Here is a 26,807-nt window from a genome sequence, read left to right on the forward strand (position 1 = left end):
ATCTTGGGCACATGTTGGAGGAATGGCGCAGGGGAAGAGGCACTGGCAAGCTATTCCTTTGGTAGCTAGTGCCACTGGTGAAAAAGAAAAGTTTTAATTGAACTCCCTTTATAAGGAGATCAATATTACAAATGGTGCTGTGATTTTGATTGGAGGTCCAGGTCAGAACCCAGATGGGCTCTGCTGCTCAAAGCATCTCTTTGCTAGGTTCATCCTGACATATGGATCACTGGGAGTTAGAGAAGCCAGAGTCAATAAAACTCCCAGTGTAGGAATTCACTCTCTGGCTCTGCCCTCTCCAGTCATGAGCGAGGTTTGGGGTTGATGGAGGTTTGTCTCCCTGAGGCCTTGTTGGAAATTCACAGCCTGGGCTGGCACCAGGCTTATCTGGGTCCTGTCTGACTTCCCTGTGGCTGCACTGTACTCCTGTCCCAATTACATTGGGAGTGCATCTCTGGCCCCACAGAAATTCAGGGCCCCAGTGTTGGCAGGTTATTAGACTACAGGGGGCATCACAGCCAAGCCTGATCCTGGCCTTGTGTGTTTTCCAGGAGGCGTTGGTGGAGAGAAATAAGGAGTGGGAACCCTGGGCAATTTTTCACTCCCATTTGCAAGGGTGCTGAGGCCAACTATAGCACTTCTACCACTGCTCTGACTGAGGTCCGCTAACCCTGCACAGTGGGGAATTAAGGGCACAAAACCATGTTCTGCCACTTCACAGGGATTTGATTAGACTATTTGATCAAGATAAATTCATTATTTGAATTTTGCTAATTTAAAATATTTTCTAGTTTTCATCTCAATGTCTGTAACATTTGCATATTGAGTTGTCATTGGCCTGCAGGCGTCTGTAAGGACTGCTATTGTTTAGAAGACCCAAGGGGTCTTGACTCGATCTGGTCCACATGGTGCTGTACTGATATGAGTAAGCACAGACCTGATGCTTCATTAAAAGAGTTTAAACTGTAATACTCCGTTGTCCTGCAATTTATTATTTTTGTACAAAGTTTGCAAAACAAGACATGGTGTCAGAACAGGGATTTGAAATGGACATCGTTGGAGCTCCCTTACCTCGAATGGATTGGGAATTGTTGTGTATGTACCTTTAAGGGAATAACTGGTCTTAGACTGCAGTACCGGCAGTGACCACCCCTGTATAAAAGGCCCTAGTAGTTTCAGTTTCAAGCTGCCTCTTGTTCAGTAAAGTACCTGTTAAACTGTTCTCCCGAAGTCCGTGTATTATTGAGGCGCGGACTTTACAGTGGCGACGAGTAATTTCGAACTCACCTGCAGTGTGGCATCATCTCACGGGGATCTCGCCTGAAAGGAAGGTCCTGGAAGGTCGTAGTCTGAGCAACGGGTGTCGACCGAGGGCAACCGCCCAAAGAATCCATCGGTGTTTGGAGAATTGCGGGAGAGGCTGTGGTTCCAGTGAATCATGCTGGTAGCAGGTAGCGCGCTGACCCTTCCGGACTGCGGCGGGCTCAAGCTCGATCGAGCGGCTCTACAAATCGGGCCGCGCAGCGTCCCCGGGAAAAGAAAACAAGAGAGGGTGGAGCGCACAGGGCGCGGCCGGTGCTCGAGAACAGGACAGCGGAGAGAAACTAAACGGGGGGGAAGGAAAGCGAGACGCGCCGAAGCTGTGGGTCGCCGCCATTACCCCGTAGAATGCTAGGAGCAGCGTGGCAGTAAGGGGAAGAAGCAAAAGCGTGGGAGGCGCCATTTTATCCCATTGGGGAAGAAGCAAAAGCGCAGGAGGCGCCATTTTATTCCATTGGGGAAGAAGCAAAAGCGCGGGAGGCGCCATTTAAAATCGCCCAAGATGCCGAAAAGTGGCAGTATCACTGCTTTCGACAACGAGGTAGAAGACTGGACCACGTACGTGGAAAGAATTGAAGTGTACTGCAAGGCAAATGAGGTGGCTGATGGAAAGAGGGCGTCGGTATTATTAAATCTGATGGGTGCGAGTACGTAGGCCTATTGCGGAATTTAATTACCCCAGCTAAACCAATGGAGAAAAGTTTTGAGGAGATTGTTCCTATCTTACAGGAACACCTAAGCCTATGAGCGGCTATTTTCACACATACCCTTAAAGGACACAGCCATTGTATTGAAGACATACACGGGGCAAAAGGTCTATCCCAGAGGAAAAATAAGGGTGCCAGTTGAATATAACGGAAAGGAAACACAGAAACTATACATGTATATACTACGAGATGGAGGACCACCATTATTGGGACGTGAATGGATCCAAAGACTACAATTGGTTTGGCATTCCATTCTGGCACTAACTGTGACTGACAAAAAAGATGAAGTCGTACCTGGACGTCTGTCACAAATTCTATCTGACGCGGAAGAGGTGTTCCAACAAGGACTTGGGACTCTAAAAGGAGTAAAGGCAACCATAAAGATTGAGGATAACGCAACCCCAAAATTTTTCAAGGCCAGACCGGTGCCATACGCGATACGCCCAGCTGTGGAAGCTGAACTGGAGATTCTGGAGCGTTCGGGGGTGCTGTCTAAGGTGGACTGGAGCGAGTGGGCCACACCCATCGTTCCTGTAATGAAGGAAGCATTGAGCAGCACGCCTGGGGAGCCAAGGAAGGTTCGCATCTGTGGGGACTTCAAGGCGACTGTGAACCCAGTCCTGCACACAGTACAGTATCCGCTTCCACGGATAGAAGATATTTTCGCCTCGCTATCTCGAGGGAAACGTTTTACAAAGAATGACCTGGCTCAAGCGTATCTACAAATGGAGGTGGAAGAAGCATCTAGGAAATACCTCACGATAAACACTCACAAAGGCCTTTACCAGTACAATCGACTGGTATTTGGGGTAGCATCGGCCCCAGCTATGTGGCAGAGGGCAATGGAACAAGTCCTGCAAGGGATCCCGGGGACCCAGTGTTATTTGGACGACATCCTGGTTACGGGCGAAAATGACAATGAACACCTTGCCAACCTGGAACAGGTGCTCACGAGATTGCAGGAATATGGGCTACGAGCCAACCGTCCCAAATGTGAGTTCTTCAGGAGACAAATCTCGTATTGTGGCCACATGATTGATGAGGAAGGGTTGCATAAGTCGCCGGACAAGATTGAGGCTGTAGTCAAGGCTCCAGCACCAGAAAATGTGTCGCAACTGAGGTCGTTCCTCGGGTTGGTGAACTACTACCATAAGTTCTTGCCGAATTTATCTACAATTCTGCACCCACTGAACACCCTCCTTCAAACTGGTGGAACATGGAAATGGAGTGATGAGTGTAAGCGTGCCTTTCAGGAATGTAAATGCCAAATCACTTCAAAAGAAGTATTGGCCCACAACAACCCAACACTACCGATTCGGTTGGCATGTGATGCGTCACCTTACGGCATTGGAGCGGTGCTGTCACACAAATTCCGTGACGGTTCAGAGAGGCCAATAGCCTTTGCATCGCGCTCGCTAACCTCAGCCGAGCGTAACTACGCCCAGATTGACAGGGAGGCCCTCAGCCTGGTGTGGGGGCTGAAAAAGTTCAATCACTATCTGCACGAGCAGAAATTCACCCTACTGACTGATCATCAACCCCTGGTCTCCATTTTTAACCCAAAGAAGGGCGTTCCGGTGATGACGGCGCAACGGCTGCAAAGATGGTCACTTTTTCTAGGGGCAGATCAGTATGACATAGAGTACAAAGGTATGAAACAACATTCAAACGCTGATGGGCTGTCGCGCCTACCGTTGCCTATGGCGGGAGAAGCACCTGCAGTGGACCCTGTGGAGATATTCCATGCTGTTAGATCCGTGTGTTAATGGAGACACGGAATGCAGGAGTTGATTTAACAAGTGTTTACTGAACAAAGTCTGGAAGTGAACTAACAACACAAGACGCTGCACAGGCTTATATACCCGAGTGGTCACTACTGGTACTACAGTATACAAGGGTTTCAAAAACATAGTTCCTCTTAAAAGGTACATACACTACAATTCCTCCCCTTTTAGATAAATAGTACATAACATTTTAAGTAATCATTAAATAACATTTTTACAAGAACAATAATATACACATTTGCTGAAGTTAATCAATTACAAATTCAGTCTCTCTGGAGGCTTCCTGACTCGGTCCGGATAACGCCTCGGTGGTGTAGTAGGTTCTTTTGGCAAGGTCGATTCGGCTTCAATGCTAGTGTCGGGTTCATCTGGTTCCAGTATCACCGGATCGGAGGTAGATACTATGGGTATCTCTGCTTCATCGCTAGGCGTATAGAGTTGTGGTGTAGGTTGTCCTTTTTCGGATGACTATGATCTGGTCAGCATGGCGCCTTATTATGCTTTCTCCAATGTCCACGGTATACATCAGCGGTCCTAGTCCTGTGCAAATAGTTCCAGGCTGCCATTTCTCGGTACGGTAGTCCCGGGCCAAAACTGGTTGACCTATCTGGAAGGTTGTAGTTGGCCTTTCATTCATGCCTTGAAATTGCCGGTTCTCTACGTCCCTTCTGACGTTTGGCTTGACCAAATCCAGCCGACATCTTAGTCTTCTATTGAAAAACATCATGGTGGGGGTTTGGTTTGTAACCACATGTGTTGCATTCCTGTACGCAAACAAGAAGTTATCTACCTTATGTTGTAGATTTATGTCTTCATTACCCATGGCCTTTATGGCCTTCTTGAAGGTCTGGACAAACCTTTCAGCTAATCCATTGGTGGCGGGATGGTATGGGGCGGACGTGTAGTGCTTAACCCCATTGTTTTTTAAGAACTTCCTGAATTCTTCGGATACAAATTGCGGTCCATTATCAGAACAGATCTGTTCAGGCAGCCCATTCCTGGCGAATATGGTCCTTAATAATGTGATGGTTTTTTCCGTGGTGGTGGAGGACATCTTTATTACCTCCGGCCACTTGGAGTGTGCATCCACCGCAATTAAGAACATTGAGCCCATAAATGGACCAGCAAAGTCGATATGTACCCTTTGCCATGGAGATGAGGGCCACTCCCATGGATGTAGAGGGGCTTGTGGTGGGGCGTTTTGGACCTTCTGGCATCCTAGACAGCTCTTGGTCATTTCTTAGATGTCTCCATCGATACCTGGCCACCACACAAACGCTCTGGCTAAGTTCTTCATTTTCACTCCACCTAGATGCCCCTCGTGAAGCTCCTTTAGCACTCTATCCTTGAGTTTGGGTGGAATCACCACTCTGGATCCACACATCAAGGTTCCTCGGCACACTGGCAGCTGTTCTCTTCTTTGCGAGAATGCTGGCAACAGTGGTTCGCCATGTGCTGGCCATCCCTTCACCGTTAAATCGTAGACTCGTGAGCGAGTCGGGTCATTTCGCGTTTCCTTTTCAATGGTAGAATTTGTCACCGGTAGACATTCCACTATGGTCGAGTGGAATATCTCCACTGGGTCCACTGTAGGCGCCTCTTCCACCGTTGGCAACGGTAGGCGCGATAACCCGTCAGCATTCCCATGCTGTTTTGATCCTTTGTATTCTATGTCATATTGGTGTGCCCCTAGGAAAAGGGACCACCTCTGTAGCCTTTGCGCTGTCATAATGGGAACGCCCTTTTTAGGGTTGAATGTGGAGACGAGGGTTTGATGGTCAGTCAACAAGGTAAACTTTTGTCCGTGTAGGTAATGGTTGAATTTCTTCACCCCCCACACCAGGCTGAGTGCCTCCCTGTCGATCTGGGCATAGTTACGCTCAGCTGAGTTCAATGAGCGTGACGCAAAAGCTATCGGCCGTTCTGAGCCATCAGGGAATCTATGCGATAATACCACTGCCACGCCGTAAGGGGATGCATCGTACGCCAGTCTGATTGGCAGTGATGGGTTGTAATGAGCCAACACTTCCCTGGACGTGATCAAGCCTTTGCATTTATGGAAGGCACGTTTACAGTCTTCGCTCCATTTCCAAACTACTCCCGTTTGTAGCAGTGCGTTAAGCGGGTGCAGAACCGTCGACAAGTTTGGTAAAAATTTATGATAGTAATTTACTAATCCCAGGAACGACCTTCATTGTGAGACATTTTCAGGCGCTGGGGCCTTTACGACCGCTTCAATTTTTTCAGGTGACTTATGCAACCCTTCTTCGTTAATGACATGGCCACAATATGATATTTGTTTCTGGAAAAATTCGCATTTGGGGCGATTTGCTCGTAGGCCCCGTTCTCTCAGCCTCGTGAGCACCTGCTCCAAGTTGGCAAGGTGCTCGTTGTCGTTTTCTTCTGTTACAAGGATGTCGTCTAGGTAGCATTGAGTCCCCGGAATCCCTTGCAGGACTTGCTCCATAGCTCTTTGCCAGATAGCCGGAGCTGATGCCACTCCGAAAACCAGTCGATTGTACTGGTACAGGCCTTTGTGTGTGTTTATCGTGAGATAGTTTTTAGAGGCCTCCTCAACCTCCATCTGTAGATATGCCTGTGCTAAGTCAATTTTGGTGAAACGTTTCCCTCCGGATAGTGAGGCGAAAATATCTTCTATCCTCGGAAGAGGATACTGTACCGTGTGAAGAACCGGGTTTACAGTCACCTTGAAGTCCCCACAGATGCGAACTTTTCTCTGTTCTTCAGATTTATCATTATTCAATGTTTTCTTCATGACCGGGATGATGGGTGTTGCCCACTCGCTCCAATCTACCTTGGATAACACGCCTGCTTTTTCCAAATTCTCCAGCTCTGCCTTGACGGCTGGGCGAATTGCGTATGGCACCGACCTTGCCTTAAAAAACTTGGGAATTGCCGCATCTTCCACTTTTATTGAGGCGGTGGCGCCTTTCAGGGTTCCTAGTTCCTGTTGAAACACTACTTTGGCGTTAGCCAAGATTTCTTTTAATCGTCCAGGTATGACGTCATCATCGTTTTTTTTCTTACTGGTCACCGTCAGTGCCTGCTGAATGGAGTGCCAGTCTAAACGTATCTTTCTGATCCATTCACGTCCCAACAACGGTGGACCACCATCTTGCAGAACGTATAAATACAACTTCTGTATTTCCTTGCCGTTGTATACAACAGGCACCCTTATTTTCCCTCTGGGGTATACTTTCTGCCCCGTATATGTCTTCAAGACAATGGATGTGTCTTTCAAAGGTATATGTGGAAATAGCCGCTCGTAATCCCGTCAACTCATGACGGTCAGCGCTGATCCTGTACCTAGCTCCATTTTGACTGGGGACCCCGCTATCGTGAGGGTAACCCAAATGGTCTGGTAATCTTCTTTGGCAATTACATTATGTAATTTGAGACAGCTTAGTCTCTTGTTTCCGGAGTCGCTATCGCTCTTCTGGTCTTCGGAACTACTGTCCGTCATCATTTGTACCTTTCTGTACTTTTCCTTATTGACCTTTTGTGGTAAACCACTGTTATTGTATATTGTTACCTCTGGGTGGCGCTGTGTACCAAGGCATGCCTCAGCTGACCCCGCCCACATGACCAGGTATAAAGGTGGGGGTTTCGCCGACTCACTTCCTTCTTGGAACCAGCCACCCACGAGAGGCATGCTCTGTTCTCTAGTTAATAAAAGCCTTTTCATCTCCTTCCTGATTCATCGTCTTTTATGGAGTAATTGATAAGCGTATCAATTTTATTAACTAGAAGTAAAATGGCGACACCTGAACAGCAACAACAGCAGGCGTTGCTGCGAGCCCTCAGACCGGCATGCCTGGACCTCGACCCTCAAGCAGCGGGTTCATCAACCAATTTCGAACACTGGCTGAGCTACTTTGAATCCTTCCTAGGAGCCTCCGCCGTGACATCGGAGGAGAACAAACTAAAAGTTTTGACCGCCCAGGTGAGCCCTCAAGTATATACGCTCATCCGGGACGCTACTACGTACACGGCGGCCCTCGAACTACTAAAAGGGCAATACACGCGCCAAGTGAACACGATTTACGCCAGACACCTCTTGGGATCCCGCAGGCAGCAACCGGGGGAATCGGTAGAGGCATTTTTACGGGCGTTACAGACACTCTGCAGAGACTGCGACTGTAAGGAGGTAACGGCTGCGGGGCACGCGGAGGGACTTACTTGTGATGCCTTCGTCAGGGGCCTCCAGTCCGACTACTCCCGGCAGAGACTGCTCGAAAGCAAGGAGCTCGACCTGAAGACGGCCGTAGCCCTTGCGCTCTCGCTAGATGCGGCCCACCGAAACCTCGAAGCATACTCACGTAACGGCGCCGCGCCATGGCCATCGCGACCGTGGGACATGGGACCGCCGCCCCCGGCACCAACTGCTGCAGCGATGTCCCGAAATCAACTGGGACAGCCGCCCCCGGTAAGAACCGCAGCGATGCCCCGTAACCAGGCCCAAAAATGCTATTTCTGTGGCCAGTTAAAACACCCTAGAGCGCACTGCCCGGCTAAGACCGCTACCTGCTCGGGCTGCGGGAAGAAAGGCCATTACGCCAATGCCTGCAGGGGGAAACCAGCGAACGCCAGCAGCGCCGCGTGCGAACCATGGGGGCAGCCATCTTATCCGCCATTTTGTGCACCTCCGGCCGCATGGCCGCCGCCATTTTATCCGCCGCACTCAACCGCCACTTCATCTCCGGACTCGACCACCGTCTCGTCGGACGACCATACCGACTCACTAAGCCATACACTGGCCTCCGTTACGCTGGATCAAGCCCTCCCTCATCATCTATCCAGCTCCATGATGGATATCACGGTAGACGGCCGCGCCACCACTTGCCTAATCGACAGCGGGAGCACAGAGAGTTTTATTCACCCAGACACGGTACGTAGCCACTCCCTCACAGTCCTGCCGACGCGCCATCGGATTTCTATGGCGTCCAAGTCCCATTCAATGGACGTCGGCGGCTACTGTGTGGTGACCCTTTCGGTTGGGGGCACAGAATATAAAAATTTTAAACTTCTAGTCCTGCCCCGTCTCTGCGCTGCCGTGCTGCTAGGGTTGGATTTTCAGTGCCACCTTAAGAGTGTCACATTAGCATACGGTGGACCCCTCCCCCCACTCACAGTCTGCAACCAACACCTTTTAAATCGCCCGCCGCAAACCACCTGCAGCCTTTCCACACTAAAAGTCCCCCCCCCTTGTTCGCTAACCTCACCCACGACTGTAAACCCATCGCTACCAAGAGCAGGCGGTACAGCGCCGGGGACAGAGCTTTCATTAGCTCTGAGGTGGGGCGGCTCTTGAAGGAGGGCATTATCGAAGGGAGCACTAGCCCCTGGCGAGCCCAGGTTGTAGTCGTTAAAACCACTGATAAACGCCGCCTGGTCATTGACTACAGCCAAACCATAAACCGGTACACTCAGCTGGACGCATACCCCCTTCCTCGCATATCTGATATGGTCAACCAGATTGCGCAATACAAAGTATTCTCCACCATTGACCTTAAGTCAGCATACCACCAGCTCCCCATCTGCCACGAGGACCGCCAGTATACTGCCTTCGAGGCGAACAGCCGCCTCTACCACTTCCTTAGGGTTCCCTTCGGCGTCACCAACGGGGTTTCGGTCTTCCAAAGGGAGATGGACCGGATGGTTGACGAGAACGCGCTGCAGGCCACCTTTCCCTATCTGGATAACGTCACCATCTGTGGCCACGACCAGCAGGACCATGACGTTAATCTAGAAAAATTCCTCCGTACGGCCCAACGGCTGAACCTAACGTACAATAAAGAGAAATGTATGTTTCGCACCAAACGCCTCGCCATTCTCGGCTGCGTGGTGGAGAACGGAGTCATCGGGCCCGACCCCGACAGAATGCGCCCCCTAATGGAGCTACCCCTCCCCCACTGCCAAAAAGCACTGAAGAGATGCCTGGGGTTTTTCTCCTACTATGCCCAGTGGGCGCCCCACTATGCAGACAAAGCTAGACCCCTCATCAAATCCACCTCCTTCCCCCTGACACCAGAGGCGTGTGCAGCCTTCACCCTTATCAAGAGCGATATCGCGAAGGCCACAATGCACGCAGTGGATGAGTCGATCCCCTTCCAAGTGGAGAGCGATGCATCCGACTTCGCCCTAGCTGCGACCCTTAACCAGGCGGGCAGACCCGTGGCCTTTTTCTCAAGGACCCTCCAGGGCCCCGAGACCCGACACTCCTCTGTCGAAAAGGAGGCCCAGGCTATTGTGGAAGCGGTGCGTCACTGGAGGCATTACCTGGCCGGAAAACGGTTTACCCTGCTCACTGACCAGCGTTCAGTAGCTTTTATGTTTAATAATAAGCAGAGGGGCAAAATCAAGAACGACAAGATCTTGAGGTGGAGAATCGAACTCTCCACCTACAATTATGATATCTTGTACCGGCCCGGGAAACTAAATGAGCCCCCAGACGCCCTATCACGTGGTACATGCGCCAACGCGCAGGTTGATAGACTGCAGACCCTCCACAATGACCTCTGCCACCCGGGGGTCACCAGGTTCTTCCATTTCATCAAATCCCGTAACCTGCCCTACTCCATCGAGGAGGTCAGGACCATGACCAGGAACTGCCAAATCTGTGCCGAGTGCAAACCGCACTTTTATAGGCCGGACAGAGCAAGCCTGATCAAGGCCACTCGCCCCTTCGAGCGCCTGAGCGTCGATTTTAAAGGGCCCCTCCCCTCCTCTGACCGCAATGTGTACTTCCTCAACATAATTGATGAGTACTCCCTTTTCCCGTTTGCCATCCCTTGCCCAGACATGACCAGTACCACGGTCATCAAATGTCTGAATGACCTCTTCGCCTTGTTCGGGTTCCCTAGCTATATACATAGCGACAGGGGCTCATCTTTCATGAGCGACGAACTTCGGCAGTACCTGCTAGTGAGAGGTATTGCTACGAGCAGAACCACCAGCTACAACCCCCGGGGGAACGGCCAGGTGGAAAGAGAGAACGCGACGGTTTGGAAGGCCGTCCTCTTAGCCTTAAAATCTAAGGGCCTTCCGACCTCTCGCTGGCAGGAGGTCCTCCCTGCGGCGCTCCACTCCACTGCTTTGTACTGCCACTAATGCCACCCCTCATGAGCAAATGTTCGTTTTCCCCAGGAAGTCCACATCGGGAACCTCGCTACCGGCATGGCTGACTTCTCCTGGGCCCGTCCTACTGCGGAGGCACGTAAGGACCCATAAAATGGACCCCCTGGTCGAGAGGGTGCACCTCCTACACGCCAACCCCCAGTATGCCTGGGTGACATACCCAGACGGGCGGGAGGACACGGTCTCCATACGAGATCTCGCACCCTCGGGTACCCCTGAACTACCACCGTTATCCCCCACCACCCCTCCCAATCCAACCCCTGTAGACGACATGCCGGAGCCCCAGGACCCTTCGCTGACCACCCAGACACCAGATCCGACGTTGGATGCTGCAACACCGCCGCCGCCACCACGACGATCAGGACGTCAGACAAGGCCTCCTGATAGACTTAACTACACGAACTTGTAGTACCCTTCACCCCGCCGGACTTAATTTTAAACAAGGGGTGAATGTGGTAAACCACTGTTATTGTATATTGTTACCTCTGGGTGGCGCTGTGTACCAAGGCATGCCTCAGCTGACTCCGCCCACATGACCAGGTATAAAGGTGGGGGTTTCGCCGACTCACTTCCTTCTTGGAACCAGCCACCCACGAGAGGCATGCTCTGTTCTCTAGTTAATAAAAGCCTTTTCATCTCCTTCCTGATTCATCGTCTTTTATGGAGTAATTGATAAGCGTATCACCTTTTTACTGTCAGCGGATTTCTTTCCAGATCTGCATACACATGCAATGTGTCCCATCTTTCTGCATTGCCTGCATGCTTTGTCCTTGAACCAGCAGTCCTTCTGGTCATGGGTGGATCTGCCGCAGCGATAACATCTCTCGAAACCCCGTGTCATTTCATGGGTGCCAAAGTCCTGTGGCTTTTGCTGTATCTCTGCAGCTCCTCTTGCTGCTGCTTCGTATGATACAGCCACACTGAAAGCCTTGTCCAGTGTCAAATCTTTCTCAGAAAGTAGTCTTTTCTGTGTTCCTTCGCTTAGGAGACCGCAGACGAATTTGTCTCGTAGAGAATCTGCCAGTCCTGCCCCGAATTGGCAGAGCTTTGACAGCTTTCGTAATTCGGTGAGGTAATCAGCGTTACTTTCATTCTTGTGTTGATTCCTCCTGAAGAATTTGAATCGTTCCGCTATCAGCAGCGGTGTTGGGTTTAAGTGCTCCTCTAAGGTATTAACAATCTCCTTAAAATTCTTGTCCATCGGTTTGGCTGGAGTGATCAAGTTTCGTAACAACCCGTATGTCCTTGCGCCCGTCAGATTTAGAAGTACCGATGCCTTTTTATCATCCGCTACTTCATTCGCCTTCCAATATACCTCCACTCTTTCCACATATGTGGTCCAATCTTCTATATCACTATCGAAAGCAGTAATATTGCCAGTCTTCAGCATCTTGAAAATCTAAAATGGCGCTTCCCGCGCTTTTCTTTCTTCCCCGCCGAGTTAAGATGGCGCCTCCCGCCGCTGCCAACGCTGTTGCTGGCGATTAATTTTTTTTTTTTTTATATATCGCTTCAATAGTTTCTCCGTTACTTGGAGAACCATTCCCGTCATGGAGCGGACCCTCTGGGACTTTCCCCTCCCTCTGCTCGGTCCGAACGCCGACCTGCTTTGCAGCACTGGCCGCGCCCTGAGTGCTCCACCCTCTCTCTCTCTTCGCTTCTGCTTCCTGACTCGCTGTCTGGCCCCGTTGCAGAGCCACCCGATCGAGCTCTAGCCCGCCGCAGCCCAGGAAGGATCAGTGCACTACCTGCCAGCAGCCCGTTTAGCTGGGGAAACCACAGACTGGAGACCAAGCCTGGCCCTCGTTTTCGAGTTTCTTCGAGTTATTTTATTTAATTTTTTTCCTTGCTTCTGGCTTCGACCTTCGTCTGAGGAATCAATCCCCTTGAGGTGCTGCCAAATTGCAGGTAAGTTCGTTTCTAACTCATCGCCACTGTTAGATCCGTGTGTTAATGGAGACATGGAATGCAGGAGTTGATTTAACAAGTGTTTACTGAACAAAGTCTGGAGGTGAACTAACAACACAAGATGCTACACAGGCTTATATACCCGAGTGGTCACTACTGGTACTACAGTATACAGGGGCTTCAAAAACATAGTTCCTCTTAAAAGGTACATACACTACACATGCGACCATAGTCGAATGTTTGCCTGTTACAAACGCAAGTATTGAGAAGGAAACCCGAAATGACCCGACACTCTCTCGGGTCTATGATTTGACGGTGAAGGGATGGCCAGCATATGGCGACTCACTGTTGCCAGCATTCTCGCCAAGGAGGGAACAGCTGTCAGTGTGCCGGGGAACCTTGATGTGTGGATCCCGAGTGGTAATTCCACCCAAGTTGAGAGATAGAGTACTCAATGAGCTTCACGAGGGTCATCTGGGAGGGGTAAAAATGAAGAGCCTAGCCAGGGCGTTTGTGTGGTGGCCGGGAATCATTAAAGAAATCGAGGATATGACCAAGAGATGCACAGGATGCCAGAAGGTCCAAAACGCTCCACCACAGGCCCTGCTACATCCATGGGAGTGGCCCTCATCTCCATGGCAATGGGTACACATTGATTTCGCTGGTCCATTTATGGACTCAATGTTTCTAATTGCTGTGGACGCCCATTCGAAATGGCCAGAGGTCATTAAAATGTCCACCACCACCACGGAGAAAGCTATTGCAGTCCTAAGAACCATCTTCGCCAGGAATGGGTTGCCAGAACAGATCTGTTCCAACAATGGCCCACAGTTTGTGTCTGAGGATTTCCGGAGGTTCCTGAAGAATAATGGGGTGAAACATTACACATCTGCCCCATATCATCCAGCCACAAATGGATTGGCTGAGAGGTTTGTTCAGACCTTTAAAAAGGCCATAAAGGCAATGTATAATGACGACATACCACTGCAACACAAGGTGGATAACTTCCTGTTTGCTTACCGGAATGCAACACATGCAGTAACCAACCAAACTCCAGCCGTACTGTTTTTTAACCGGAGACTAAGATGTCGCTTGGATTTGCTCAAACCAAACATAAGACGAGATGTTGAGGATAAGCAGTTCCAGCACATAAATGAGAAGCCAACCAGGAGCTTCAAGATAGGGCAACCAGTCTTGGCCCGCGACTACCGAACAGAAAAATGGCAGCCAGGCACGATATGCACACAGCAGGGACCACTAATGTACACAGTGGATGTTGGAGAGAGCATCGTGAGACGCCATGCTGACCAGATTCTAGAGTCACAGGAACAAGCCAAACCTGTACCACAAGCATGTGCACCTGGTAATGAGCCCGAAGTACAGATTGCATCTACCTCAGAAGCAGGGGTATTGGAAGCTGACGAACCAACCAATGACAATGAGCCAGAATTGACTCCACCGCCAGAACAGGATACTCGAGAAAGGCGCTATCCAGTCCGGATCAGGAAGCCTCCTCAAAGACTGAACTTATAAATGACTATTTCAGTTGATGTATATATTACTGAGAAAATTGTAATTGTAATTGTAATTAGTTATTATTTAGTTGTTAAATGAATGTTATGTACTGTTTATCTAAAAGGGGAGAAATTGTTGTGTATGTACCTTTAAGGGAATAACTGGTCTTAGACTGCAGTACCGGCAGTGACCACCCCTGTATAAAAGGCCCTAGCAGGCTTCTGTAGTTTCAGTTTCAAGCTGCCTCTTGTTCCGTAAAGTACCTGTTAAACTGTTCTCCCGAAGTCCGTGTATTATTGAGGCGCGGACTTTACAGGAATCTTTGAACTTAGCTAGAGAATGGAGCAAGTTCAAGCAACACGTGGAATTGATGTTCTCGGGTCCACTGAAAAGTAAAGGGGAGGAAGAAAGATGCAGCTACCTACTCCAGTGGATCGGAGAAAAAGGGAGAGACATTTTTAACACATGGTCTCTCACCGCGGATGAAGCAAAGGTACTGAAAAGTTATTTTGACCATTTTGAAGCATATGTGATGCCCAAGACAAATACGATATTCGCTAGGTACAAGTTTCAGGAGAAAGTACAAGGAGCTAGTGAGTCGTTTGAACAGTTCATGACTGAGTTAAAACTGCTGGTAAAAGTCTGTGAATATGCAGATAAAGATGAGATGGTCAGAGACCGCATCGTGTTTGTAATACATTCAGCTAAAGTGAGAGAGAAACTTTTGAATGTTGGGTCCGGGCTAACGCTAGACAAAGGTATAGACATAGCTAGATCGCACGAGATAGCCCAAGCAGAGTTGAAAACCATAACCGGCGCCACGAGCAGCTCGAGTGAACAGACAGTGCATGCAGTTAATAGATACACACCAAAGAACACTGCCCAGAGAGCGTGTTTCAGAACAGAAAGAACAGCGAGAGTTCTAAAAATGGGTGACACAGACATAAAACGCTTCAAAAACTGTGGATATTGTGGAAACAACTGGCATGGAGAAAAGGAGTACTGCACTGCCAAAGGAAGGCAATGTACTAAATGTGGTAAACAGAACCACTTTGCTAAAGTTTGCAAGACTGTTTTCGGAAAAACAGTACACACAGTGAGTGACAGCCAAATGCCAGATAGAGAGCCAAATGCAGAAGAACTGTTTATTGATTCTGTGTCACAGAAAAAACAGATTTCAGAGACTGAGCAAGCTTTTGCCGATATTGAGATAGGAAAACAGGGCAAAGAGCTTAAGTTTAAACTAGACACTGGATCTCAGGTTAATGTAATTCCTCTGAGTGAGTATCACAGCTTGAAGGATGAGTGTGAGCTGCAGCCCACCTCACGCAGACTGACCGGCTATGGGGGTGAGCAGCTCAATGTAAAAGGCACATGCGTGATGAAATGCAAGTACAAAGAAAGCGACATGATGTTGGACTTTTATATTATTGACACTCAAGCACCTCCAGTGCTAGGTCTAAAGGCATGTTTAGACATGGACCTCGTCAAGCTAGTGCTATCATTGACAGCACCAGTTGAGAAGCAGACAGTCATGGAGGAGTTTGCTGACATTTTGAAAGGAATCGGACTATTCCCAGGTGAATGCACTATTCACCTTGACCCAGCAGCAATCCCTGTGGTTTGCCCACCGAGAAGGATACCCCTTGCTCTACATAGTTGCCTGAAGGAGGAGCTGCAGAGCATGGAGAATACAGAAATCATCGTCCGGGAAACAGAACCGACAGAGTGGGTCAACGCGTTAGTAGTGGTTGAGAAACCACGTACAGGCAAGCTCAGAGTCTGTCTCGACCCCAGAGATTTGAACAAGGCTATCAAATGCCCTCACTACCCTCTACCAACGCTAGATGACATCACACCCAAGCTAGTGGGAGCACGTTACTTCAGTGTAATGGACGCATGATCAGGATACTGGACTATCAAGCTCTCGGAAGAGTCATCTAAGCTAACAACGTTCAACACACCATTTGGACGCTACCGATTTCTGCGTTTACCATTTGGTCTTATCTCAGCTCAGGGTGAATTCCAGCGGAAGATCAACGAAACCTATGAAGGCCTCGACGGAGTAGTCACAATTGTAGAGGACATCCTCATCTATGGCAGGAATAGAGAGGAACATGACAGGAACCTCCGTGCGATGCTACAAAGATCATGCGAGAAAGGTATCCGGCTCAACCCCGAGAAAAGCATCATCGGATCCACCGAGATCAGTTATTTCGGGCATCGCCTCTCAACTGATGGCATTAAGCCGGATCCAGAGAAAATCTCCACCATCAAGAAGATGGAGCCGCCGAAGAACCACGCAGAGCTAGAGACAGTACTAGGCATGGTTAACTACTTAGCCAAGTTTGCCCCGAGCCTCTCTGAAATCAACGCACCCATGCATCAGTTGCTCAAACAATCCAATGAGTTCCTGTGGGACAAACAACATGACACAGCGTTTCAGAAAATGAAAGACCTAATCACCAGAGAACCAGGACCAGTTCTTGCCTACTTCGACCCCAACAAAGAGCTCAGACTACAAGTGGAGTACTACAGTATTACTGCAAGAAGGAAAGCCCATCGGCTACGCTTCCAGATCTCTCTCAGACAGTGAAATCAACTATGCTCAAATCGAGAAAGAGCTATATGCAATTCTGTTCAGATGTAAGTGTTTCCACCAGTACGTCTATGACCGACAAGTCATTGTGGAATCTGACCACAAGCCCCTCGAGTCAATCATGAGGAAACCACTAGCCACAGCCCCACCAAGGCTACAGAGAATGATCCTTCAGCTACAGAAGTATGACTTCACAATCATTCACCGTCCAGGCAAAGACATTCCTGTCGCAGACACACTCTCCAGAAAGTCTCTTAGCTACCAGGACAGCAGCCTCAGTGAAGGCATGGATGTGCAGGTGCACATGGTGTGCAACAGCTTACCTGTGAGTGACTCAAAACTGAAGGAGATCCGAGCAGGAACAGAGAAAGATGCACAACTCATACTGCTGAGCAAAGTCATACATGAAGGATGGCCTGAGGAAAGGAGGAAATGCCCTCAGAGCATATCTGAATTCTGGAACCACAGAGACGAACTGTCACAAATCAACGGAATCATCTTCAAAGGGGAGAAAATCATCATTCCTACCAGTCTCAGAGAAGAGATGTTGACAAAAATTCATGCTGGACATATGGGCATGGAAAAATGCAAACAAAGAGCACGTGACATTATGTTTTGGCCTGGAATGTGCAAACACATTGAGGACATTGTCGGAAAATGTTCCATTTGTCTAGAATGCTGCCCATCAAATGTCAAAGAGCCCATGATACCTCACCGTATCCCAGACAGACCCTGGCAGGTCGCGGCAACGGATCTGTTCACATGGAACGATGTCAGCTGCAAGCAAGTGCATGCAAAACATGTACAGAGACAGCAACACCAAAAGAGATACTATGACAGGTCAGCTAGACTACTGCTGCCGCTGCACAATGGAGAATCCATCAGAATCCAGGAGCATGGCTACTGGAAGCCTGCAGTTGTCATCCAGCCAGCTGACACTGAGCGATCGTATCACATCCGCACCCCAGAAGGACAGGTGTACCACCGCAATCGCAGGCACCTCCTGAACACCAAGGAACAACACCACACAAGGTCAGGATGAGAGGTCAAGCCTAGAGTTATCCTTGAGTTGTGAACTGCCAATGGGTGTAGGCGGATCGCTGCCCTAAAAAAACTGTACATCGTTATTGAAACATTGAGATGTTTTCAGTGCTAGTTAAATGTTGAGTTTACTTATATGTTGATGCTACTGAGAACATTATGTAGAAGGTTCAAAAGTAATGCATAACATTTTTCTTTTAAAAGGGGATGTAACATTTGCATATTGAGTTGTCATTGGCCTGCAGGCATCTGTAAGGACTGCTATTGTTTAGAAGACCCAGGGGGTCCTGACTCCATCTGGTCCACACGGTGCTGTGCTGATATGAGTAAGCACAGACCTGATGCTTCATTAAAAGAGTTTAAACTGTAATACTCTGTTGTCCTGCAATTTATTATTTTTGTACAAAGTGTGCAAAACAAGACAATGTCCTTTTGTGAAAATCATGATGGTGCACAATGTTCAGGCTTAACATTCATCCATAATAATGAAGCTATCTCCATATATGGTAATTGTTGTAAATTGCCAGTGTACCATCAAGAGGGAACCATCTTCATAATAAATCTATAGGATTTTGTGTTAATGTAACCTGCTAGGTTTTGCTCAGTTTCTTGAATTGCTTAATATACCTGTTTAATTGGACCACTTTCCTAAGTTATTATGATCAGTAATATTTAATAATTAAAATTTAAATTATATTTTAACTATCTGAATCATTGCTTTATCCAAAAGCAGCAGTAAATGAGAAGTTTTCTGTTACTACTGTATACAAATAATGTATTATTTTATTCACAGAATGCTTTAGTAATCAATTCCATAGACATTCTAGCTATTGTTTAAAAACTGCCCATTAAATGTGGTTAGTCTTTTAGAAATGATTCCTTACTCTGGTGGATGGGGTCTATGTAGTCTGGTTGGGGAGTTCGGTCGGACTCGGCTCTGGGTTGGTTCATCCAGCTGTTTTTTTCTGTGTTCTGCTGAGTAAGTGGTAACACTCCTTAATCGATTCTTGTACTCTTCAGTCCAGGCAGTGCTTGCTTTTTGTCTGATTTTGTCAAACTCCTCAGGATCTAAAGGTCTGAATGGAATTTGAAAGTATGCAATTTCCACTTGAGCAGAGCCTTTCTTCAGATGGTGGATTGGAGGGTGATCCGAAACAGACGATGGAGAATTGCTTGGCATCTTAAATAATTATTGATGAGCAAAACATGTGTTTTACAAAAGTACAATTTTGTTTTTAGAGATTTTGAAGCACTCCTGGCTTCAGGGTGAACCAGAGTAGAGCTGATTATCACAGCAGAGCATTGAGTTGCGACTAGCTTTGTTGATATATTTTGCTAAGCAACGGAGCACCAACAGTGCCTCCCACTATCTGGATGACTCATACCCTGTTACAAGCACTGGCAGCCAAGAACACGAAAATGGTACGACAGGAAATGAAAAAGAACTGGAGAAAACTATACCTCAAGCATAGCTCCTTACAAAGGGGTGGAAGTTATGCTACAGCTGTATAAAGCTCTGGTTAGACCTCATCGGGAGTATTGCATTCAGTTCTTGGCACCGCAGCTCAGGAAGGATATATAGGCCCAGATATTCCGATCCCTACAGGTGGGTACGCGCTGTGCACCCACCCGTAGGGACATCGGAAATGCCAGTTTCAGGCATGCACAGCGTATGCGCTGAAAACCGGCATTTCCGATCTGTCAAGAGTGGTCTTGACAGATCCTCCGCCTGCCCTGGAGAAGAGCCTCTGCGGGCGGATAGTTCCGCTTTTTGGGAGACCCTCCGCCCGCAGAAAACCCTTACAATTCTTTCGCCTGGTAAAAGCAGCTGTAAGGCCTGCTTTTACCAGGATAAGAGCTGAAAAACGTTTTTAAAAATTTCACTGATTTAGCATTTAAAAATACTTTAAAAAAGGTAAGTTTATTTTTAGCCCCATTAAAAACTTTAATTATTTTTTCAAAAAATTAAATTTTTGTTTAAAATACTTAATTTATTGTAATTTCAAGTCTTTTAAAAATGTAATTTTTTAATTAATTTAATTGAAGTTTTACTATGTTTTTTCATTGATCTCCATTCATATATTTGACAGGTCTTCCTGTCAAATGTATGAAGGGAGATTCCCTTCTGTGATTGGCTCCCCATGGCCCACGTGATCCCAGGGATGCTGCGAACTACATGCGCCCGGGATACGTGGGCCATGCGCACTTCAAGTTTGGTGAGGCCCAGGAGCGGAAGCGTGCGCGTCCCAGGAGCCCTCAGGTAAGGGCGCAGATTTTTCCAGCTCGCAGGCCTCTGCCCGCGGGAGACCCGCGATCGGAAAATACGAGCCATTGGCCTTGGAGGGGATGCAGCGCAGATTCACCAAAATCGCCTCATAAAAGTGCTGCCAAGGTTGTATTATAGTATAATAGAACCTATTTCCCCTTTAAGGCAGAGCATTCTTGGTGTGGTCAGGAGTTACATAGCCACGTGGAGGGCTGGAGCTGGTCGCTCCACGCTTTGGAAACATCGGCTGTATGGTTCTCTTGGGAGTCGGAACCTTCTCAAGATAGTCGGAGCCTGGGAACCCGATTGTATTACTTGGAAGGCATTATCTTGTCTTTTTTTTATTCATTTATGGGACATGGGCATCGCTAGCAAGGCCAGCATTTATTGCCCATCCCTAATTGTCCTCGAGAAGGAGGTGGTGAGCCGCCTTCTTGAACTGCTGCAGTCCGTGTGGTGAAGGTACTCCTACAGTGCTGTTAGGGAGGGAGTTCCAGGATTTTGACTCAGCAACAATGAAGGAACGGCGATATATTTCCAAGTAAGGATGGTGTGTGACTTGAAGGGGAACTTGCAGGTGATGGTGTTCCCATGCGCCTGCTGCCCTTGTCCTTCTAGGTGGAAGAGGTCGCGGGTTTGGGAGGTGCTGTAGAAGAAGCCTTGGCGAGTTGCTGCAGTGCATCTTGTAGATGGTACAAACTGCAGCCACGGTACGCTGGTGGTGGAGTGAATGTTTAAGGTGGTGGATGGGGTGCCAATCAAGCGGGCTGCTTTGTCTTGGATGGTGTCGAGCTTCCTGAGTGTTGTTGGAGCTGTACTCACCAGAAGGCCTTTGATAAAGTCCCACATAAGAGGTTAGTGTGCAAAATTAAAGCACATGGGATTGGGGGTAATATACTAGCATGGATTGAAAATTGGTTAACAGACAGGAAACAGAGAGTAGGAATAAATGGATCTTTTTCAGGGTGGCAGGTGGTGACTAGTGGGGTACCACAGGGATCAGTGCTTGGGCCCCAGCTATGCACAATATATATCAATGATTTGGATGAGGGACCCAAATGTAATATTTCCAAGTTTGCTGACGACCCAAAACTAGGTGGGATTGTTAGTTGTGAGGAGGATGCAAAGAGGCTTCAAGGCAATTTAGACAAGTTGAATGAGTGGGCAAATACATGGCAGATGCAGTATAACGTGGATAAATGTGATGTTATCCACTTCGGTAGAAAAAACAGAAAGGCAGAGTATTATTTAAATGGTGCTAGATTGGGAAATGTTGATGTACAAAGGGACCTGGGTGTCCTTGTACACCAGTCACTAAAAGCAAACATGCAGGTGCAGCAAGCAGTTAGGAAGGCAAATGGTATGTTGGCCTTCATTGCAAGAGGATTAGAGTACAGGAGCAAGGATGTCTTACTAGTTATACAGGGCCTTGGTGAGACCACACCTTGAGTACTGTGTGCCGCTTTTGGTCTCCTTACCTAAGAAAGGATATACTTGCCATAGAGGGAGTGCAGCGAAGGTTCACCAGACTGATTCCTGGGATGGCAGGACTGTCATATGAGGAGAGATTGAGTTGACTAGGCCTGTATTCACTAGAGTTTAGAAGAATGAGAGGGGATCTGTAGTGTATGTACCTTTAAGAGGAACTGTGTTTTTGAGGCCCCTGTATGCTGTAGTGCCGGTAGTGACCACTCGGGTATATAAGCCTGTGTAGCGTCTTGTGTAGTTAGTTCACCTCCAGACTTTGTTCAGTAAACACTTGTTAAATCAACTCCTGCATTCCGTGTCTCCATTAACACACGGATCTAACAGTGGCGACGAGTTAGAAACGAACTTACCTGCAATTCAGCAGCATCTCAAGGGGATCGATTCCTCAGACGAAGGTCGAAGCCAGAAGCAAGAAAAAAAAACTGTGGTTTCACCAGCTAAATGGGCTGGTGGCAGGTAGTGCACTGATCCTTCCTGGGCTGCGGCGGGCTAGAGCTCGATCGGGTGGCTCTGCACAGGGCCGGGCAGTGAGTCGGGAAGCAGAAGCAAAGAGAGAGAGAGGGTGGAGCACTCAGGGCGCGGCCGGTGCTGCAAAGCATGTCGGCGTTCGGACCGAGCAGAGGGAGGGGAAATGTCTCAGAGGGTCCGCTCCACAACGGGAACGGTTCTCCAAGTAACGGAGAAACTATTGAAGAGATATATATAAAAAAAATATAGAAATACCGCGAAAAGCTGCAGGTCGCAACGGGAACTGCGGAGAACAGCGTTGGCAGCGGCGGGAAAGCACGGGAGGCGCCATCTTAACTCGGCGGGGAAGAAAGAAAAGCGCGGGAGGCGCCATTTTGATCCATCGGGGACGGAGGAAAAGCGCGGGAAGCGCCATTTTAGATTTTCAAGATGCCGAAGACTGGCAATATTACTGCTTTTGATAGTGATATAGAAGAGTGAGTCGACGGGATTACGAGCGGCTATTTCCACATATACCTTTGAAAGACACATCCATTATCTTGAAGACATATACGGGGCAGAAAGTATACCCCAGAGGGAAAATAAGGGTGCCTGTTGTATACAACAGCAAGGAAACACAGAAGTTGTATTTATACATTCTGCAAGATGGTGGTCCACCGCTGTTGGGACGTGAATGGATCAGAAAGATACGTTTAGACTGGCACTCCATTCAGGCACTGCCGGTGACCAGTAAGAAAAAAAATGATGATGTCATACCTGGACGATTAAAAGAAATCTTGGCTAACGCCAAAGAAGTGTTTCAACAGGAACTAGGAACCCTGAAAGGCGCCACCGCCACAATAAAAGTGGAAGATGCGGCAATTCCCAAGTTTTTTAAGGCAAGGCCGGTGCCATACGCAATTCGTCCAGCCGTCGAGGCAGAGCTGGAGAATTTGGAAAAAGCAGGCGTGTTATCCAAGGTAGATTGGAGCGAGTGGGCAACACCCATCGTCCCGGTCATGAAGAAAACGTTGAATAATGATAAATCTGAAGAACAGAGAAAAATTCGCATCTGTGGGGACTTCAAGGTGACTGTAAACCCGGTTCTTCACATGGTACAGTATCCTCTTCTGAGGATAGAAGATATTTTCGCCTCACTATCCGGAGGGAAACGTTTCACCAAAATTGACTTAGCACAGGCATATCTACAGATGGAGGTTGAGGAGGCCTCTAAAATGTATCTCACGATAAACACACACAAAGGCCTGTACCAGTACAATCGACTGGTTTTCGGAGTGGCATCAGCTCCGGCTATCTGGCAAAGAGCTATGGAGCAAGTCCTGCAAGGGATTCCGGGGACTCAATGCTACCTAGACGACATCCTTGTAACAGAAGAAAACGACAACGAGCACCTTGCCAACTTGGAGCAGGTGCTCACGAGGCTGAGAGAACGGGGCCTACGAGCAAATCGCCCCAAGTGCGAATTTTTCCAGAAACAAATATCATATTGTGGCCATGTCATTAACGAAGAAGGGTTGCATAAGTCACCTGAAAAAATTGAAGCAGTCGTAAAGGCCCCAGCGCCTGAAAATGTCTCACAATGAAGGTCGTTCCTGGGATTAATAAATTACTATCATAAATTTTTACCAAACTTGTCGACGGTTCTGCACCCTCTTAATGCACTGCTACAAACGGGAGTAGTTTGGAAATGGAGCGAAGACTGTAAACGTGCCTTCCATAAATGCAAAGGCTTGATCACGTCCAGGGAAGTGTTGGCTCATTACAACCCATCACTGCCAATCAGACTGGTGTGCGATGCATCCCCTTAAGGCGTGGGAGCGGTATTATCGCATAGATTCCCTGATGGCTTGGAGCGGCCGATAGCTTTTGCGTCACGCTCATTGAATTCAGCTGAGCGTAACTATGCCCAGATCGACAGGGAGGCACTAAGCCTGGTGTGGGGGGTGAAGAAATTCAACCATTACCTACACGGACAAAAATTTACCTTGTTGACTGACCATCAACCCCTCGTCTCCATATTCAACCCTAAAAAGGGCGTTCCCATTATGACAGCGCAAAGGCTACAGAGGTGGTCCCTTTTCCTAGGGGAACACCAATATGACATAGAATACAAAGGAACAAAACAGCATGGGAATGCTGACGGGTTATCACGCCTACCGTTGCCAACGGTAGAAGAGGCGCCTACAGTGGACCCAATGGAGATGTTCCACTCGACCATAGTGGAATGTCTACCGGTGACAAATTCTACCATTGAAAAGGAAACGAGAAATAACCCGACTCTCTCACGACTCTACGATTTAACGGTGAAGGGATGGCCAGCACATGGCGAACCACTGTTGCCAGCATTCTCGCAAAGAAGAGAACAGCTGTCAGTGTGCCAAGGAACCTTGATGTGTGGATCCAGAGTGGTGATTCCACCCAAACTCAAGGATAAAGTGCTAAAGGAGCTTCACAAGGGGCATCTGGGTGGAGTGAAAATGAAGAACTTAGCCAGAGCATTTGTGTGGTGGCCAGGTATCGATGGAGACATCTAAGAAATGACCAAGAGCTGTCTAGGATGCCAGAAGGTCCAGAACGCCCCACCACAAGCCCCTCTACATCCATGGGAGTGGCCCTCATCTCCATGGCAAAGGGTACATATCGACTTTGCTGGTCCATTTATGGACTCAATGTTCTTAATCGCGGTGGATGCACACTCCAAGTGGCCGGAGGTAATAAGATGTCCTCCACCACCACGGAAAAAGCCATCACAGTATTAAGGACCATATTCGCCAGGAATGGGCTGCCTGAACAGATCTGTTCTGATAATGGACCGCAATTTGTATCCGAAGAATTCAGGAAGTTCTTAAAAAACAATGGGGTTAAGCACTACACGTCCGCCCCATACCATCCCGCCACCAATGGATTAGCTGAAAGGTTTGTCCAGACCTTCAAGAAGGCCATAAAGGCCATGGGTAATGAAGACATAAATTTACAACATAAGGTAGATAACTTCTTGTTTGCGTACAGGAATGCAACACATGTGGTTACAAACCAAACCCCCGCCATGATGTTTTTCAATAGAAGACGAAGATGCCGGCTGGATTTGGTCAAGCCAAACGTCAGAAGGGACGTAGAGAACCGGCAATTTCAAGGCATGAATGAAAGGCCAACTACAACCTTCCAGATAGGTCAACCAGTTTTGGCCCGGGACTACCATACCGAGAAATGGCAGCCTGGAATTATTTGCACACGACTAGGACCGCTGATGTATACCGTGGACATTGGAGAAAGCATAATAAGGCGCCATGCTGACCAGATCATAGAGTCATCCGAAAAAGGACAACCTACACCACAACTCTATACGCCTAGTGATGAAGCAGAGATACCCATAGTATCTACCTCCAATCCGGTGATACTGGAACCAGATGAACCCGACACTGGCATTAAAGCCGAATCGACCTTGCCAAAAGAACCTACTACACCACCGAAACCTACTACACCACCGAGGCATTATCCGGACCGAGTCAGGAAGCCTCCAGAGAGACTGAATTTGTAATTGATTAACTTCAGCAAATGTGTAGATTATTGTTCTTGTAAAAATGTTATTTAATGATTACTTAAAATGTTATGTACTATTTATCTAAAAGGGGAGGAATTGTAGTGTATGTACCTTTAAGAGGAACTGTGTTTTTGAGGCCCCTGTATGCTGTAGTGCCGGTAGTGACCACTCGGGTATATAAGCCTGTGTAGCGTCTTGTGTAGTTAGTTCACCTCCAGACTTTGTTCAGTAAACACTTGTTAAATCAACTCCTGCATCCCGTGTCTCCATTAACACACGGATCTAACAGGATCTCATTGAAACGTATAAAATTCTGACAGGGCTAAACAGCCTGGATGCAGGGAGGATGTTTCCTCTGGCTAAGGGTCGAGAACGAGGGGTTCTATGTTTCTATCCAGGCACGTGGAGAGTATTCCATCACACTTCTTACTCGTGCCTTGTAGATGGTGGAAAGGCTTTGGGTAGTCAGGGGGTGAGATACTCACCACAGAATACCTAGCCTCTGACCTGCTCTTGTTACCACAGTATTTATGTGGCTGGTCCAGTTAAGTTTCTGGTCAATGGTGACCCCCAGGATGTTGATGGTGGGGAATTCGGTGATGATAATGCCATTGAATTTCAAGGGGCGGTGGTTAGACGCTTGCTTGTTGGAGAGTCATTGCCTGGCACTGTGTGGCGCGAATGTTACCTGTCACTTATCAGCCCAAGCCTGAACGTCGTCCAGGTCTTGTTGCATGCGGGCATGGACTGCTTCATTATCTGAGGAGTTGTAAATGGCACTGAACACTGTGCAGTCATCAGCGAACGTCCCCATTTCTGACCTTATGTTGGAGGGAAGGTCATTGATGAAGCAGCTGAAGATGGTTGGGCCTAGGACTCTGCCCTGAGGAACTCCTGCAGCAATGTCCTGGGGCTGTGATGATTGGCCTTCAACCACCACAACCATCTTCCTTTGTACTAGGTATGACTCCAGCCAGTGGAGAGTTTCCCCCCCCAATTCCCATTGACTTCA

The 26,807-nt window shown here is 48.2% G+C and overlaps 1 long non-coding RNA gene across 1 annotated transcript in view; it reads right to left on the reverse strand.

Annotated features, from left to right (window-relative positions):
• LOC147122811 (uncharacterized) overlaps window positions 1-19,398 on the reverse strand; it is a 30,050-nt gene extending 10,652 nt beyond the window's left edge. The window contains exon 1 of the long non-coding RNA XR_015081705.1: window positions 18,917-19,398. This is a non-coding gene — a long non-coding RNA (uncharacterized LOC147122811). The remainder of the gene's footprint in view (window positions 1-18,916) is intronic.
• Between the last annotated feature and the right edge of the window lie 7,409 nt (window positions 19,399-26,807).

This window comes from Somniosus microcephalus, chromosome 2 (genome assembly GCF_052327205.1).
Source record: "Somniosus microcephalus isolate GS21.2 chromosome 2, FLI_Smic_1.0, whole genome shotgun sequence".
NCBI classification, from domain to species: Eukaryota; Metazoa; Chordata; class Chondrichthyes; order Squaliformes; family Somniosidae; genus Somniosus; species Somniosus microcephalus.